Source organism: Acinonyx jubatus, chromosome B2 (assembly GCF_027475565.1).
Source record: "Acinonyx jubatus isolate Ajub_Pintada_27869175 chromosome B2, VMU_Ajub_asm_v1.0, whole genome shotgun sequence".
Taxonomy (NCBI): Eukaryota; Metazoa; Chordata; class Mammalia; order Carnivora; family Felidae; genus Acinonyx; species Acinonyx jubatus.
The window spans coordinates 15,476,902-15,493,259 of record NC_069385.1 but is presented as its reverse complement, the minus strand read 5'-3'; the positions used below and the strand labels follow the sequence as shown (position 1 = coordinate 15,493,259).

At 41.0% G+C, this 16,358-nt stretch overlaps 1 protein-coding gene across 5 annotated transcripts in view; it reads left to right on the top strand.

Moving 5' to 3' along the window:
• The window catches only part of ESR1 (estrogen receptor 1), a 417,733-nt gene that overhangs the window by 40,824 nt on the left and 360,551 nt on the right, over positions 1-16,358 (top strand). The window contains exon 1 of one of the 5 annotated variants that reach the window (XM_027056623.2): positions 3,734-7,157. The exons of 3 other annotated variants lie outside the window; for them this stretch is intronic. The gene's annotated coding sequence lies outside the window, so the exon portion shown is untranslated. Of the gene's footprint in view, positions 1-3,733; positions 7,257-16,358 lie in introns of those variants that run through there. One more of the 5 variants, XM_053222083.1, reaches the window with a different exon arrangement.

Sequence of the window (16,358 nt, the reverse complement as noted above, 5' to 3'; positions counted from 1 at the left end):
TGCATGAACAGTGTGTGGCCAAACTCCTTACGGCCTCGACAGGGTCTCCTGGGGGGAGGACACCGCGGTAGGGGTCGGGGGGAAGGTGGGGAGGGCCCTGCGCCTGCCATTTGTCTTGTGGCTTCCTCTAGCTCTAACCCTAACCCCAGAGCCTGGGGCTCACAGAAGCTTCTGAGGGCAGCAGTGACTCTGGAAACTGGAGGTTGTCCTAGACTATTTCACAACACTTCTCTCCAGTAAAAAAAGAAAAAAAAAAAAAAAAAGGAAAAGGAAACAAGCCAGCCTCATTCTCTTCAGCCTCAGTGTTACATAATCTAACATTTCCCTTGCTGGTTGAAATGAATATCCTTTCTTTGCCTGGATAAATAGGACACCGACTCTTCGGATAGGCTGCTTCCTCTGTTTAAGCGCTTCTGAGGGATCCGGCTGCTTTTGTTGGGTTGGTGGTGGCCCGCGGCTCGCAGCAGCTGGGCCTGGGCCAGGTCTTGCCTCAGGGCTCCTTCTTGGAGTGTGGATTCTGCCAAAACACCTTTTAAATGTCTCAACGAGCAGCGCACAAAGACCCACTGTGGCGGTTGTGGTGCCTGGAAGATGGCTCACTCGATGTGCTGGGACCGAGCTCTGGCCGTTCACAGCCGGAAATCTCCTGTTGCTCCTTACACACCTCCCTGGAGGGTAGAAGCCCCCCTAGAAAAGGCACTGGAAACGGAGAGTTTAATAGACCCGGAGTTACAAACACAGCCATATCAGCCGTCTGCCCTGCCTTCACTGGACAACTGTTTACTTGATAACTTGGCACAGGTCTTCCTCTACTTACCTGGTTTATGTCTCAATAAACCCATCCTAGGTTGAAAATATTCTAAGTCAAACGTGCATTTAACACACTGGTACCTCTTTCGTTTCCTCAGAGACTAAGCGTTACTGGCGCAAAGGATAGAGTTGGATCTCTTTGGGGGTGATGTCCGGGTGTTACTCATTCTAAATTCCAGGAGCTGCTTTGTGTAACAGGTGGACACGGCTGGAGAGACCTCAAGTTTGGAAAATCAAGATCTCTTTGGAGTTTTACAGGGAAAATGTTCAAAAACGAGAAACTGACTGTCCCAATTTGTTTTAGAAGAAAAGTACAAGTTGTAAAACTTTATTAACCTGGTAAAGGGCACTGATTTTCAAAAGGAAAACGAATCATTTAGGCAGTGTTAAAATGTCAAAGAAACAATTATGTGGTAGCGGAGTAAACATTCCATTTACAATGATAAGCCTGTTCCTTCAGTAGTTCTTAATCTTGTTTGGGCTTCTTAAAGAATCAGATGAAATTTCCAGACTGTTCTCAGAAAAATGCAGATGTGTTTATGTGTTCAAAAGATTGGATACGGTTTCAGGGCCTTCGTGGATCTTTGCTTTAGAGAGTGGAGTTAGCAAACCAGTAAAGGCTGGAATGCCTTTATGAAAGAGATATATGAATGTACAGTAATCAACCAAAATTTAGTTATGAGGAAAATGATGTTAAAGACATTAATTGCCAAGTAATGGCATGAAATCATGTTTCTGTTATTATCTATTTTAAGCATACTTTACGTTTATGGTGACCTCACGCTTGCTCTTTATATGCTATTATCTTCCCTTTGAACTTAATGCCCAAACTGTGCAATTAATTATGTTGTGTCCTGTCTCTGATGTAATTATCTAGTTTGGTTCCTTGATTCCTACGTTTTATCTTTTACTCCTTGTCCCTATTTTAAGAACCTTGAAGGTATTGGAGCTTGGGGAAAAATAGTTTCCAGTATAGATTTTGACATTGCAGAGGAAGCTTTCCAAACCCAGACAGGGATGTACTTGGGGCTATTCAGTGCCCATAAATGGTCAAGCTCTGCTATTCCGTTGCTCAGAGAGCACGGTGAAGGTAGGTGTCTCGGCCATTGGAGATGACAGAGTGATGTGGACTGGAGATGAACAGGTCTTTCCATTCTATTGAAGTTCTATTCGGGTTGAAATTTGTTCGAATGAAAAGAAGAATCTGTCTTCCAGGCACTGTGTGAATTACCGTCGTGAATCTGGATGGGGTGCGAGGCATTCCTAATCCACTGCCGTCATTGGAGGTAGGAGATGCGGGAGATACACAAATAACTGGGGCTAGACTGAATTTGCCATTTATCTGAGAGTGTTACCAAGTGTCCAGTAAAAGTATGTTTCCGTTCTGATGCATCAGTTACCAGGGTGTCATACAATTCATCTGTTGAAGTATCGATCTCCCTTCCCAGATGCAAGCTCTTCCGGGTCTGGTCTGTTCATCTTTGTCTGGCAGAGTAGATGCTTCCTAAGTACTTGTTGCCAGAAGGGAGAGGTGTAAGCAATGTGCTGTGGGGGCTCAGGTGGATGAGAACAGGGCGATGTTGAACAATCACGAAAGGCTGCATGGAGAAGGCGATCTTTGAGATGAACCTGGAGGAAGTGGTAGGATCATAACTGACCTGGACAGGGAAGAGGCAAAAGAAACTAGAGACCAAGGCATAGGATACTGGAGGTGGGGAGGCTGGGCCCAGATTAGCAGGGAGGAGGTGGGTGGTTTGTACTACGTTTGTCAGGAGGGTGACCTGGTGAAGGTGTGTTCAATTGGTTAGAAATGGGAGAGACCAGTCAGGCACCCCTGCACGGTCCATCCAAGAGCTGAAGAAGGCTTAAGTAGTGCGATATGGACAAGGAAACAGAAGGGATGGAGGCTGGAGATACTTTGAAGGTGGAGTCTGAGGTCCTTGTAATCCACAGTTCCCTAGGATAAGCCAGCCCGGGGCAAAAATAGGAAGAAAGCAACAAAATGAAGTACTATTTTTCTCGCTTTGCTCTCCATCAATGGTTCTGCAATCTGCAGCCCTTTCAAAACCTTCCTCCTTGTGGTGCCTGGCGAGTAAGCAGGTGCTGGAGAACTTGTCACGAGTGCTGAGCCTCACTGCGGGCCTGAGGAAGCCACAGGGTTGGCCAAGGTTGTTGCTGCCAGTGCCCATTAGAGGAGCCAACATGGGCAGGACCCACTTGCTGCTAAGGTGGCTGGCCATATCCTCAAGTGCGGAGTATTCCTCACTCCTAATTGTTATCTAGGTGAGGCATCGAGGCTTCCCTTTGCACTCCATGTCTTACAGAGATCTTTTTCAGCCTTTAATGGCAATCTCCCCTTTTGCTATGATTCAGGCATTTGTGCTGATTGGGCAGCTGATGAACTTAGTGACCGATCCTGTGCTGTACTTAAAAATCGTTGTTCTCTGTCCCTGGCTCCTTGAACTTGGATGAAATTTGTGGAGTTCTCTTTTCTCCTTAGAAGTACGCTTTAGTAGTCGATGAAAATAAACTACTGGAAAGGGCTACCACTCTCTGAATCCTGGCTGAGACTTTGCTTCTGAGGAGGAGTATGCGAGTTTGTGTATCTATCTGGCTACTGAGTCGGGTGGTGGCTAGAAACTGGTATTTGGGGAGAAGAAGAACTAAGGGGCAGGATATTTTGGGGAGCAGGAAGGGTCAGAGAGCTATTTTCTGTGCTCAGCAGAGTGAATAGCTTTTCCATTTAAAATCATCGTATTCCTCAGATGTGATTTCTTTTGTCGCCTCAATAAATATGAAAGCCCTCTTCTAGGAGAATTTTTTTCAATAGTTATTTCTTCACATGGGATGTTTGTGGCTTGATATATATCTTTTTCTATATAAAGAAGAGGCATGTGATTTAGGAAGGCAGGTTAAATCTTCCTAAAGATGAAGTATAAAGTTTCATTGAATTTGTTGATTTTTCTCCATAAGTTTCTTCTGTTTGAACTTGTTATCTTAAGAAAGATAGTTCTTATGTATGTATGTATGTATGTATGTATGTATTTATTTATTTATTGGAAGAGACTATCTTTATCCCTATCAACTTCAACTACAGGGCATCGATGTTGATTAAATGACAGGAGAAAGAGTCATCAGGCATTAGTCATATGACTAATATGTTTTCAGATATCCCGGACCTGTATGTACATTACACACAGGACTGTTGGGTTTTGCACCTTCTGCTACAAAAACTGGCACCCGCAGTCCAGGATGAATGTTTTAGTTACACTCTTGATGGGAAGGAACAGAGACTCCCCTGGATGCCTGGTGATAAGGGTTAGCAGAGAATTTGTATGACGTCCACATTCTCACTAGTGACCAATGCATCTATAGCCAGACCCTGCCATGTGCTCAGGGCCTCAGTGCCCCGTATTTGCTCATATTGACACCCTGGGTTTCTCTGTTCCCCCATAACTTTACTCGCTAAGGGCTTTTGCTTACTGTGGTCTCCAGTCTACCCCAAAACATTCTTCCTGCCCGTGTGCCTCACTAGCTCAGTCTAGGTTTCCAAAATTCATACTCCAGAGAGCTTGAATACAATTGGTCAAGTTCATCTTTTCACAGTAGGTCATGTCCTTGGTCACTGCCTATCTTGGTTAGTTTCCTATCCCTGGCCCATTTAGCTGTAACCTGAGGTGAGAGCTGAGGGTCATCTGGATGTGAGTTGGTTGTTTCAGAAACAGGATGGGGGAAGGACTGGGCAATTTACCTTAGAAAGACGAGCGAGTGGATACTCAGGTACTAACTGGTGTTTCAAGGCAAGCAGAGTTTCAATTTTGGTTGCTTTTCGTGAGGAAAACCAGAAGTTCAAAGCTGCTTTTATACTGTCATGGAATTCAGATAGTGTTTAGAGCAGTGCCCAATGGAAACATGTTTGCTAATGAGGACAAGTGAAGAATTTGGGCCATTATCGATGTAGTTGAGTCCCAGTTGAGTCTGCTGTCATCTGGGCTGTTAGACAAAAACACACACTCCAGATCAAAAACCTGATTTTTATTTTAACCCGAATCACCCGGATCACAGCAGGATTTTGCTTGAATGACCCAGACAGATTGCATCAATTTTCTGCTTTACTTTGCTTGTGGAGACCGGGCTGTTAGTGGTTACTTCTGGAATGAGAAAATGTATTAAAAAAAGGTTGGAACCTGGAAAGATTTCTAGAATAGTATTATACTGTTTTACTTGTTCTTTTCTTCTTACTTGTTTTTTTCATTATTCAGCCTAATCTAGTAATCTAGTATTCAGTCTAATCTAGTAATCTAATTTAATTAGAAAATTGTCCTCAAGAGAGGTGTTTTTTTTTCCTATAAGAAAGCACAGGATATTTTAAAACAGTGTTAGTCTAAGCCGACATTTTAATTTTTTAGTGAGCTTTTTAGAATGATAAGCTTTAAGATGATTCATAATAACACTTCAATGTCAATCTATAGAAAGTATTCTTAGCCATCCACTGATAAACTTGGGTGCTTATGTCCTGAGTTTGAATGCTGACTCCAGCTCTAACATCTTGGCATCCTATGGTTTCCTCCTCTGTATGATGGGTTTGTGGTAGTACTTACCTCACTGGGTTGTTGTAAAAGTGCTTAGAACAGTATGTGACTTCTTGTATGTGTCCAGAGACATTTGCTACTCTTTTTTTCTTCCCCACTTGAGAAAGCACATATTGGAATGCAAATAAATGCCAATCATGGTCTTTTAAAGATAATTAATCTAATTTGTATTTTATAGGAATTTTACAGTCTACATTTATATTTTCCAATGAAAAGAAAGTAATCTATAACCTTCAGTTTAGAACCCACCAGCTGTCCTATTTTGAGAACTGTTGCTGTAAGTGGTTTTCTTCTCTGTATTGATGGGTACATTGGATCTTAACAGGTAGCTAAATGGTATTTGGAAAGCATAGTTCATCCATTCTGGCAAATAAAATAATTGAAGGATTTCATGAACTTAGACAAAGATATTTTGCTCTTAAAATGTTTAAACTGTTCAAAACATCTTACTGAAGAACTCACCTTTCTCCAGAAACCCTGATAAAAATAATTAAAAGCTAACAAAACCTCGATGTTGCACTAGTACGCATGACTGTTCTTTTTGTAAGTGGATCTTGTTGAAATTTGTGTCTCTTAAACCAAAATTAAATACTGGACATATTAGCTGAGCTGTTCGGCTCTACATATTCTGGAGAAATTAATTTCAGACTGATTTGCATATTCAAATTATATTATGGGCTAATTCACATGTATAGAGGAGACTGAAGACAGTTAAGATCCTTTATTTCAAAATGTTTTAAAGTGTTGATTGTGAGAATTTTGATTTTCTTTCTATCCTAAGGCAGATTAGAGCTGCATCCCCTGCCCTACAGATGTCAACCTGCTCTTGGAGGTTCTAGAAAGCCCAGTAGCAAGATAGGCTCCTTCATCGTCTCCTCTACCATTCTCACTTCCAGAAAACCTAACCTTCCTAAGACCTTGAAGAGTAGAAACATCTAACATATTTTTAAAAATCCTTTACAATAAATACTATGTGAAGCACAGCCGGCTTTATAAGCTATTACCATGTTAACATTATTTCTTTAACTTCAATATACTTCTTAGCCCATTTTCTATTTCAGGATGTTTATCTCCGTGTAAACAAAATGAAACACCGCACAAACTCTTAAATGGCTGCGGGAAATGCCAGACAGTTTATGGAAAGATCAAATGACAGAAGGAATGGCCTAAGAGTTGGCGAGAAGCTGAGTCCCTGCAGGTTACTGAAGTCAGGAACCTAATTAATCAGTGACAAGAATGCAGTGGGTTGTTGAGTCAATGGCTGAATGGGAAAGTTATAAAAATGCTCGCAGAAGACATGTCCTCACTCCTGCGCTGAGCTGTAACTAATTTTGGATTAACAAAATTTATGTGCTGAATGAATGCTTTCTTTTTTTTTTTTTTTCCCCAACTTGACATGCCCGTCTAGACCTCAAACTTTATTAGTAGTGAAGAGAAACATCAGCTGGATTACTGGAAAAAAAATTCAGGCAGATTAACAGATTACTTACCCTTTGTTAAACGTCTCTCTTGCCTGAAGTGCTAAGAAAGTGAGGGTCAGGTCTTGTGTGGAGAAAGGAAGACCGCCCCCTCCTCTGTTCTGTACAGGAGAGTTTCCACTCCTAGTCAAATGGTGGTGCTAGTTCTTTATTTTTGACTTGTTGCGTTTCCTAATTTCATGGTCATAACAGCCTCCTGTCTACTGCTTCAGAACGGATTTCACCAAAACTGAAAATGCAGTCTCCATGCTCAGAAGCTTCTTAACGGGCTTGAAAGGTTAGTGTTCCTTTCTCTTGCCCATTCTGTAGCATAAGAAGACAGTCTTTGAGTGGCATTCTTCTCCTCGAGTAGGTACTCCCATTTCTTTTCCTCAATGTAAGTTTTTTCTTCTTGCTATATGTGCTACTATTTACAAGCGTGATGTAACTTTAGAGCTTCCCTCTCATGTTAAAAGATGTTCATTTTTTTTCTTCTTAATGCTCCAGGGATATTTGCTCAGTTGCTGGCAAGCATGACTACGGCATTAAAATGTTGAATCTAAACTTGGTACAAAGTGGAAACTCACTTTTGGAATAATATTCAGCTGAGTCAGAGGGCAACACAGCTACCCTTTTCTCAGGCTGTCTGCCTGCCTCAGATAACGTACACTTACTGGATCCAGTCTTAGCTCTGAGTACTGTATTGTAGAAAAGGGCTGGACTTTTAGAAGTTCTTAATCAGGCTGATCACAGGCTAGCACGAGCAGGCTACCTGTTTTCTTAAACTTTGGTGGCGTAATTTACGTTGAGCTTGAAGTCAGCAATCTGAATAAGCCATTATTGGTTTCCCGTCGCAGCCAAGGTTTCTGAAAAGCTACGCAATCTAGCAACACAAAAGCGAGACAGCCCGCCTTCAAATTGCCCTGCGATTTTAGGCAAGTTCATTTGAGTCTTGCTGCCCCAGTCTGCTCTCATGTGAAAAAACCAGTGGTCATTTTTGTTTTCGGCGGGATGGTGTGTGCATCAGTTCCTCCCCCACATATGGCAGCGTGCTACTTGAGTAATGATGTGGCAGTCACAAAAGACAGGGCAGGATACTTTCATTTTGGTTAGAGGAATGCCACACGTTTCAGGAAATGTGCGTTAAGTTGTAAGTTTCAGGCTTTGTCAAGAGGGTAGCTGGTTTCAGACATGCTCACAGAAGCCAACGTGATCTTTTTTCTTTTTTTTAAATAAGGGTTGGGCTTTATCGGGACTTGGGATCATCGTACTGATTCCTGTTCAAATTTCTGTTGGCTTTATGGGCCAGATCTAACAGGCTTGCAGAGCAACTCCTAACACGATGTTGCTGGGAAAGTCCTCTGGTTTTGAATGTGGCATATATTAATGTTATGTATGATGTAGCTTAATGTTGAGCATGAACTTATGAATATGAGGTAGAAGTCTTTGAATTTTATCTTAAAAAGCTCAGAGCGCCAAAAGAAATGAAATTGGATGGGAACGTCTGAGACCAACGGTTCAGAGCCCATTTCTACTCCATACAACTCCTTTGTGTTTCTCAAAAGCAAATATTTGCTCCCATTTTGTTACGATCCTATGGAGACCTGGGCACGCATGGCTATAAGACTTCAGAGGTTAGATGCAATGCTGCAGAGCTTGTTAAGTTTTCAAGGAAGCTCAGAATAAGTATAAGGTAGGTATCAGAGACACAACCTGTCTTTAAAAAGTGCAAAATTTTGATTATAAATATAAGGGTCACATTTACCAGCAGGATATTTTTCTTAGGCCCTTGCAAATATTCGTTTTGTTTTATTGCTGATGACACTCGAGGAAAGGGATAAAGCTCATGTGTCTTAAACTTGCTGCAAGGACAGTAAAAAAAAAATTATCTTCCATGTAGATTAACTCTGACTTTTCATTCAGTTGTGGATTTAGAGCTAGCTACCGCCACCTCCCCACCAACACTCTCCTTAGCCCCCTGTAAACATAAATATTCATACTGGGTGTCTGCTACACAGTTATCTGTGGGTTCTTTGAGTATCTGTCCATGTTCATTCAGCCCAGTTGGTCAGAGCAACCGCTTGGGCTAAGGGCCCGGTGGTTGGGCTTCAGTTTGCTTTGAACAGTGAATAGTTGTGCTCCATGGTAGCAGTTTGGCTACAAAGAAAAATAGGCAAGAATGGGAGTAACCAGCTCGGAGTAGACCATCCACATTGTGAAACAGTCCTAGCATATGTTTCATCGATGTTGGTTGAGACGCGGTCCTGCCCACCTGTCTTTATCAAGGCTGTGTCTCCCTTGTTAATCCCCTGTGAAGCTCCCTACAGTGCTATGTTTTAAGGCAGGTACTTGACAGGTGGCTTTTGGTGATGGTGGGGGTTTGCCTTTTGGGCGACATCCCAGTAGACTCCCTCTGAATCATTCCCACTGACCACAATTGCAAAACCTTGCACATCAGTGAGTTTTATGGCTCTTTCTAAGGAGCATAACATTTTTTTTCCCTGAAAGCATGTGACTTTTTTAGAGGATGAAGAGGCTTACATTGTCTATTCACCCATAAAAACATTTGCCAGAAAGCTTATACTTCTGCTTAGGTCTTCCATAGCAGTAACTCTTTGGTGAGGGTTCAGACATTAGGTAGTTCAATTCACCAATCCACAAGAGATGGCTGAGTCCAAGCCATACGGGGCCCCACCCCCCCACCCCAATCTGTGTGGTTCACCTCCGGTCTCAAATGCCTCACTTGCAAAGTAGGGGTAATGAAAGTAGCTACGGATGTAATTGTATGGAATAAGTGAGATTGAACCACTCATTAAATGACTTGTCGTCTTCAGGTGTTAGAAACTCACATAGGACAGAGTCATTTTTATTGCAAGCATGTACAGTGCCTGATAATAAGTGTTGGTAGAATAAATGACCAAACTCATGGTTAACACCATCGCTGTTAGGAATGTGTATTCATCTGATTGTAGCCGGGAACTTGATCTGAAAAGAGGGCAATCAATCCAGTCAGCTAAGCGTGGCACCTATAGAAATGCCACCGCTTTTGTAATGAGCACGAAGCGTTGGAAGAAACACAGACGCCTCTAACATCCCTCCCTCCCTCCCTTATTCCTTTCCTTTGTGCCTGTGGGGACAGCTACTTTCCTTTGTGATGAGAAGAGTAGCAAAGAAAATGGGCAAGTTCTTGCTGAGACAAGTATGTCAAAAACTTGTTGCAAACGTTTTGATGTCAAAAGAAGCATTTCCCTTGTTTGTTGGACAAGGCCTGAGTCTGTTCACACGTAGAGTTGCATGCTAACTTCTAATTCAGTGTAACACCCAAGACCTGAGTTAGTCTCTCACTCAACAGCTCTGTAACAAATACTTAGTGCCCATGAGACGGTAGTAATAGCAATTATATTAGCATCTGAGGTTTAGGGAGCTCTTCGCGTAATACTTTTTATAGGTATTATTGCATTTAATCCTTATAACAACTCCAGATGGTAAACAGTATTATGATTCCAATTTTACAAGTGAGCAAAGTAAGGCTTTGCAAAGTTGGGTACTGTGTCCAACGTTAGAAAGCTTTTTAAATGACAGTCCTAAGACTTGAAGATAAGCCTATCCTTTTGCAAAGTTCATGCTCTCAGCCGTGACTTGATGCAATTTTCTGAAGGTTTAGATCAGTGTGGTGCTTGCCTTGGTGAAGCAAGGTGAACATCTGGGGCTGGCAAGAGATAATGGTAGATTTCTCTATGCTGCAGTGTCTTCATCTGTAAAGGGAGAAAAATAAATAATAAATCTGACCTATAGAAGCTTTATGGCTATTGGTAAGGATTAAATTATATATATATAATATATATATAATACATGTAAGAGCTTTGTAAAATATTCAGTTTTATAAAAGATAAGTTTTTCTATGGAACGCATACATTATTACTTAGTTACCTGTAAGATCTTGTCACTAAGTGTATGAGAGTAGCCTTGGTGTGGTGCTATGAAAAGCCATGAGAGGTGGGTCAACTTCTGTCCTAAAGAACTGAGCGTGTGCACAGTGGTGAAAGTGTGGCTGGCCAAGTGTGTGAGTGTGGCAGGCAGGATGGGTGGGGTTTTGGAGGGAGAGAGGCAGACAGAGCCAGCATGTTACTTCTCTCAGTAATTCTCTTCCTGGGACCTCCCTGGAGCCTTCGAGATTCTCTCCGACTTCTTCGAGAAGACAAGTGGCTAGAAGCTGTCCTAACCTTTCTGTTGTAAAAACCACGATGATTTGTATTGGTTATACACCCGGAGCTCCATTTCCCTAACCCCAGCCTTCAGGAGCTTAATCTGACTTTACTCTCCTGTTTGTAGCTGTCACTAACCCTCAGTTCTTTGGGGTTTCTTGCTAAGAATGGATACAAATGAGGCACAACCCCTTTTTTGCTGCCTGGAAGATGATAGGCCCTTTACGGGCACTGCCAGTCACAAGGGGGAAGAGGTAGGCCACAACAAAATGACAATCCTGGGGAAGACGAACAGTATAGGGTTCCTGCCCTTTGCTGGCATAGTGTGTTGCCATTGGCTTTTGGCATTTCTTTTTCCTCTGTTCTCACCAAACTCTTCTCTTATCACATGGCCAGCAGCTAGCTGAGCTCTCTAAATGAACCTCTTCCCCTAGGTTGGTTCAGAGGAAGCCCTTGAAACCCTTTTACAAATAGGCGGTCAGCAGTTCTGAGACCCTTCTTCCCTCTGTGGTTCCTAGAAATGATCGCATCGGGCTATTTCTTTAAAGAATCTTGATAAAGACGCCAAGAAATCTAAAGAAAATTTGTTTATCTCACAGAAAACATTTGTCTTTTGTATTCTCGTTTTTATTTACTACAGCCAATCATTTGTCAAGATTCATTTTCATAAAACGATTTACAGAAAGGTATTTGATAAAGATGATCACAATATATATAATAATCCACTTAAATATATTTCTCCTTAAAACCATGTGACAGGGGTGCCTGGGTGGCTCGGTCAGTTGAGGGTCTGACTCTTGGTTTTGGCTCAGGTCATGATCCCAGGGTTGCAGGACGAGCCCTGTGATGGGCTCCATGCTGAGCTTAGAGCCTGCTTGGGATTCTCTCTCTTTCCCTCTGCCCCTTTCCCCTGCTTGTGCTCTTTCTGTCTCTCTCAAACAAAACAAAACAAAACAAAACAAAACAAAACAAAACAACTATGTGAAAAGTGCAGATATCCATTTTTTATATGGATTTTTGAAAATCCTACTTGCTTCGAGTTTATAAAAGATATTTAGAGATTAGGGGTATTCAGAATCCGGTATAGTTTAACTTGACACACACTGTTAAATTCTCTATCTGATTTTCCTTAAGGAAGAAGTAATATTTTAAGGGCCCTGTTGTAGTTTATTAAGGTCTGTCCCAGAGTCTCTGCTCCTACACAAACCAAAAGAAACTCAAGTGCAAAGATGGGTTTGTTTGTTTGTTTCAAATTTTTATTTAAATTCTTGTTAGTTAACATACAGTGTAATATTGTTTTTAGAAGTATAATTCAGTGATTCATCACTTACATATAAGTCCCAGTGCTCATCAAAACAAGTGCCATTCTTAATGCCCATCACCCATTTAGCCCATTCCCCCACCGACCTCCCCTCCATCAACTCAGTTTTTACTTGAAATTTTATTTATTTATTTTAGAGAGACAGCATGCATGAATCGTAGAGGGGAAGAGAGAGAGGGAGGGAGAGAGAGAGAATCTCAGGCAGGCTTCACACTGTCAGTGCGGAGCCTCATGCGGGGCTTGAACCCATGAACCGTGTGATCATGACTTGAGCTGAAGTCAGACGCTTAACTGACTGAGCCACCCAGGCACCCCAACCCTCCATTTGTTCTCTACAATTAAGAGTCTTTTATGGTTTGCTTCCCTTTCTCTCTCTCTTTTTTCCTCCCCCTGTGTTCATCTGTTTTGTTTCCTCAATTCCATATGTGAGTGAAATCATATGGTATTTGTCTTTCTTTGACTCATTTCACTTAGCATAATACATTCTAGTTCCATCCACAACATTGCAAAAGATAAGATTTCATTCTTTTTGATGGCTGAGTGATATTCTATTATATGTATACATTACAACAAAGATGGGTTTTTTTTTTTTCAGGCTTGCACTCCTGTCCCTTGGAATGCATCGGGATACACCAGAGGCTTGGGACGTAATTGCTGTGTTCAGTAGGGCCTGACATGTGCTTTGACATTGACTGTCAGTTACGGTCAGTAAGGCACATAATATGATATACGACTATTACCTAATAAGTGTAGTGGGTGCTACACAGTGTAATGTTACAGAAGTAACGTAGCGCAGTAGAATGTGATGGGTGCTTTAAGAGTGATAAGCACCAAGGTGTGTGAAAGCACAGAGACGGGAGATTATTTCTGGTTGAGGGGGGTGGAGGATGGGCTGGGGAGAGAAGTGAGATGGACAGGAGGTGCTTAAGGATGGCTTCATGCAGGGAGTTTCATATAGACATGTGTCCATGAGCTTTCAGGATGTGTAATGTTTGTGCAGGAAGATGTAAGGAAAGGGAAGAACATACGCAAAGGCACGGGGAGAAAGGGGTTGGGAATCATCCACCAACCTGCGAAACAGAAGTGAGATTCGTGCTGGGAGGCTGTGTGAGATAATTTAGGACCATACCTTTGGACTTGATCGTGTAGACATTAAAGATTGTCGGGTAGGACTGGGATGAGATAAAAATGTAATCTTAGGGAAATATTGTGTAGATTGACATTTTCAGATGAAGAGTGAATACATCAATTTGGAGGTGATTGGAATAGTTCAAGAGAGGTGTAATAAAGCTTAAAAAATCTTTCAGGATGTGCTTTTTGAAATCATGCTTGTTTTTCGGTGTAAAGAAGATTTTGTTCCAAAAGTGACCAGCAGAGAAAGAAGGGTGGAGGTCAAAATATATTACTATGCCACCAATGTGCTGAGTTACCTTAGTTAACAACTTGCATGCTCAGTGCTCTATTTTCCCAACTGTACAATGGGCATGGTAATTATAAACTCCTATCAAAGATCCCATTAGTGATACAGTGCAGGTTAAGTGATGGAACTTTGAAAAATTACACACCTCATATATGTGTAAAATGCTGTTAACTTGGAATACTGTTAGAGCAAAATTATTTTATTTGGACAAGACATAGATTCAGAAGAAAATAGTTCATATTTCTATAAGATTAGATTATGATTATTATAATTTGTTTCTAGTTATTCAATAGGTACTTTATATTGGGTACTGAACAAATCTTTAGAAAAATTTTATTGTGGTGAGAACAGTCAATGTGGGATCTATTCTCTTAACAAATTTTAAGTGTACAATACATTATTGTTGGCTCTAGGTCCAATGTTGTACAGCAGCTTTCTAGAACTTATTCATCTTAATTGACTGAAGCTTTATGTCTGTTGATTAATAACTCCTATTTCCTCCTCCTCTAACCTTTGGTAACCACCATGCCAATCTTTGATTTTAGGAATTTGACGGTTTTAGATACTTTATATAAGTGGAATAATGCAATACTTGCTTTTCTGTGTCTGGCTTTTTTTACTTAGCATGCTGTCCTTAAGGTCTATTGCTCTTGCACATTGTGGAATGCCCTTCTTTTTTAAGGCTTATTGCTGTTGCATGTTGTGGAATGCCCTTCTTTTTTAAGGCTAAATAGTATTCCGTTGTGTGTATATACCACATTTTCTTGATCAGCTCATCTGTTGATGGATAGTTAGGTTGTTTTTGTATCAAACAGACAATTTTGAACAGGGCTGCAAGGAACAGGGGAGTGATAATAGCTCTTCAGTTTCCTGATTTCAATTCTTTTGGATATATACCCAGAAGTGGGGTCGCTGGATCGTATGGTGGCTCTATTTTTAATTTTTTGAAGATGGTGCATCGTGGCTGCAGCATTTTTCATTTTCACAGACAGTGTGCAGGGGTTCCAATTTCTTCACGTCCTTACCCATACTTGTCTTTTGTTTTTTTGGTGATAGTCATCTTGACAGGTATGAGATGATATCTTGGTGTGGTTTTGATTTGCATCTCCCTGATCATTAGTGATGATGAGCACTTTTTAATACACCAGATGACCATTTGTATGTCTTCTTTGGAGAAATGTCTAGTCAAGTCTTTAGCTTATTTTTAATCAGATTATTAGTTTTTCTGTTATTGAGTTGCATAGTTCCTTATGTATTTTGGAAATAACCCCATATTACATATATAGTTTGCAAATATTTTCTCCCATTATGTAGTTGTCTTTTCCCTCTGTTGATTGTTTTTGCTGCACAGATGCTTTTTAGTTTGGTATAGTCCCGCTTGTGTTTTTAAAATTTTAATTTTGTTGTTGTTGTTATCTGTGCTTTTGGTCATATACATGAAATCGTTGCCTAGTCCAATGTCATGAAGCTTGTCCTCTTTTCTTCTAGGAGTTTTAGGGTCCCAGGTCTTACCTTTAAGTCTAATTCACTTGGAGTTGATTTTTGTGTGCAGTGTAAGGGACATCAAATTGTAGTTTTTTACATGTGGATATCTCGTTTTTCCAACAGCATTTGTTGAAGAGATTATCCTTTTCCTGTTGTGTATTCTTGGCACTCTTGTTGAAGATCAATGGACTGTATACATGTGGACTCATGTTGGGCTCTCTACTCTGTTCCATTGGTCTATATGTCTGCCTGGGCCAATACCTTACTGTTTTGATTATTGTAGCTTCATAATATATTTTGAAATCAGGAAGTGTGATGCCACCAGCTTTGCTTGAATAAATCTTACAATTTTGAGGCCCTCTTTTCTCACCAGTTGAATGAGGCATTGATGTGAAGAGCTGTATGGTTCCTGTGGTCATACCTATGATTCTATAATTCTTGCTTTCAGCAACCTCCATTTAGAACAGTGGGTTGAGTTTCCATCATAAGTACCATCAAAACCATAGGCATCTATACTGAGAATAAAAGAAAGATATGTCATCATTCCATTGATTTAGGACTCTAGTTGGAAAAGAAGATAGTGATTTCTCTTGCAACTGACCAAAATGCTCTATGCTAATGAGAATGGGGGAGCTGAATCCAGTGATTTGAGGATAGAGGGAAGCAGGCAGATTGTGTTTTCTATTTGCCTCCTTTTCCTTTTCTTCTAGGGATAATAAAAGGCAAGGATGCCAATCAAAAGAAAAGGCAAAGACTTACTAGGGTATGGGGCAGAGTGGTGGGGAGAAAGGCCGAACACACTAAATAAGTTAATTTGAATTGCAATAAATCTCAAGTGATGATATTACCCTCCTGAGAATATTCCATGGTGGGCAATGCCCAGGCTTCGAATTTCAAGCGCAGAAGTTCAGGGAGAGGATGACATCATAATATTCAGCATGAGGAATATTGTTCATATTGGTTTGTTGGTCTATACCTCCATGTCATTTAGGCTTCATAAATCAAGCAAAGAGGCACTTCAAATCTAGTTTGTGAAGGCAAAGGCTCCTAGAAAAATGTTTTCTAGGA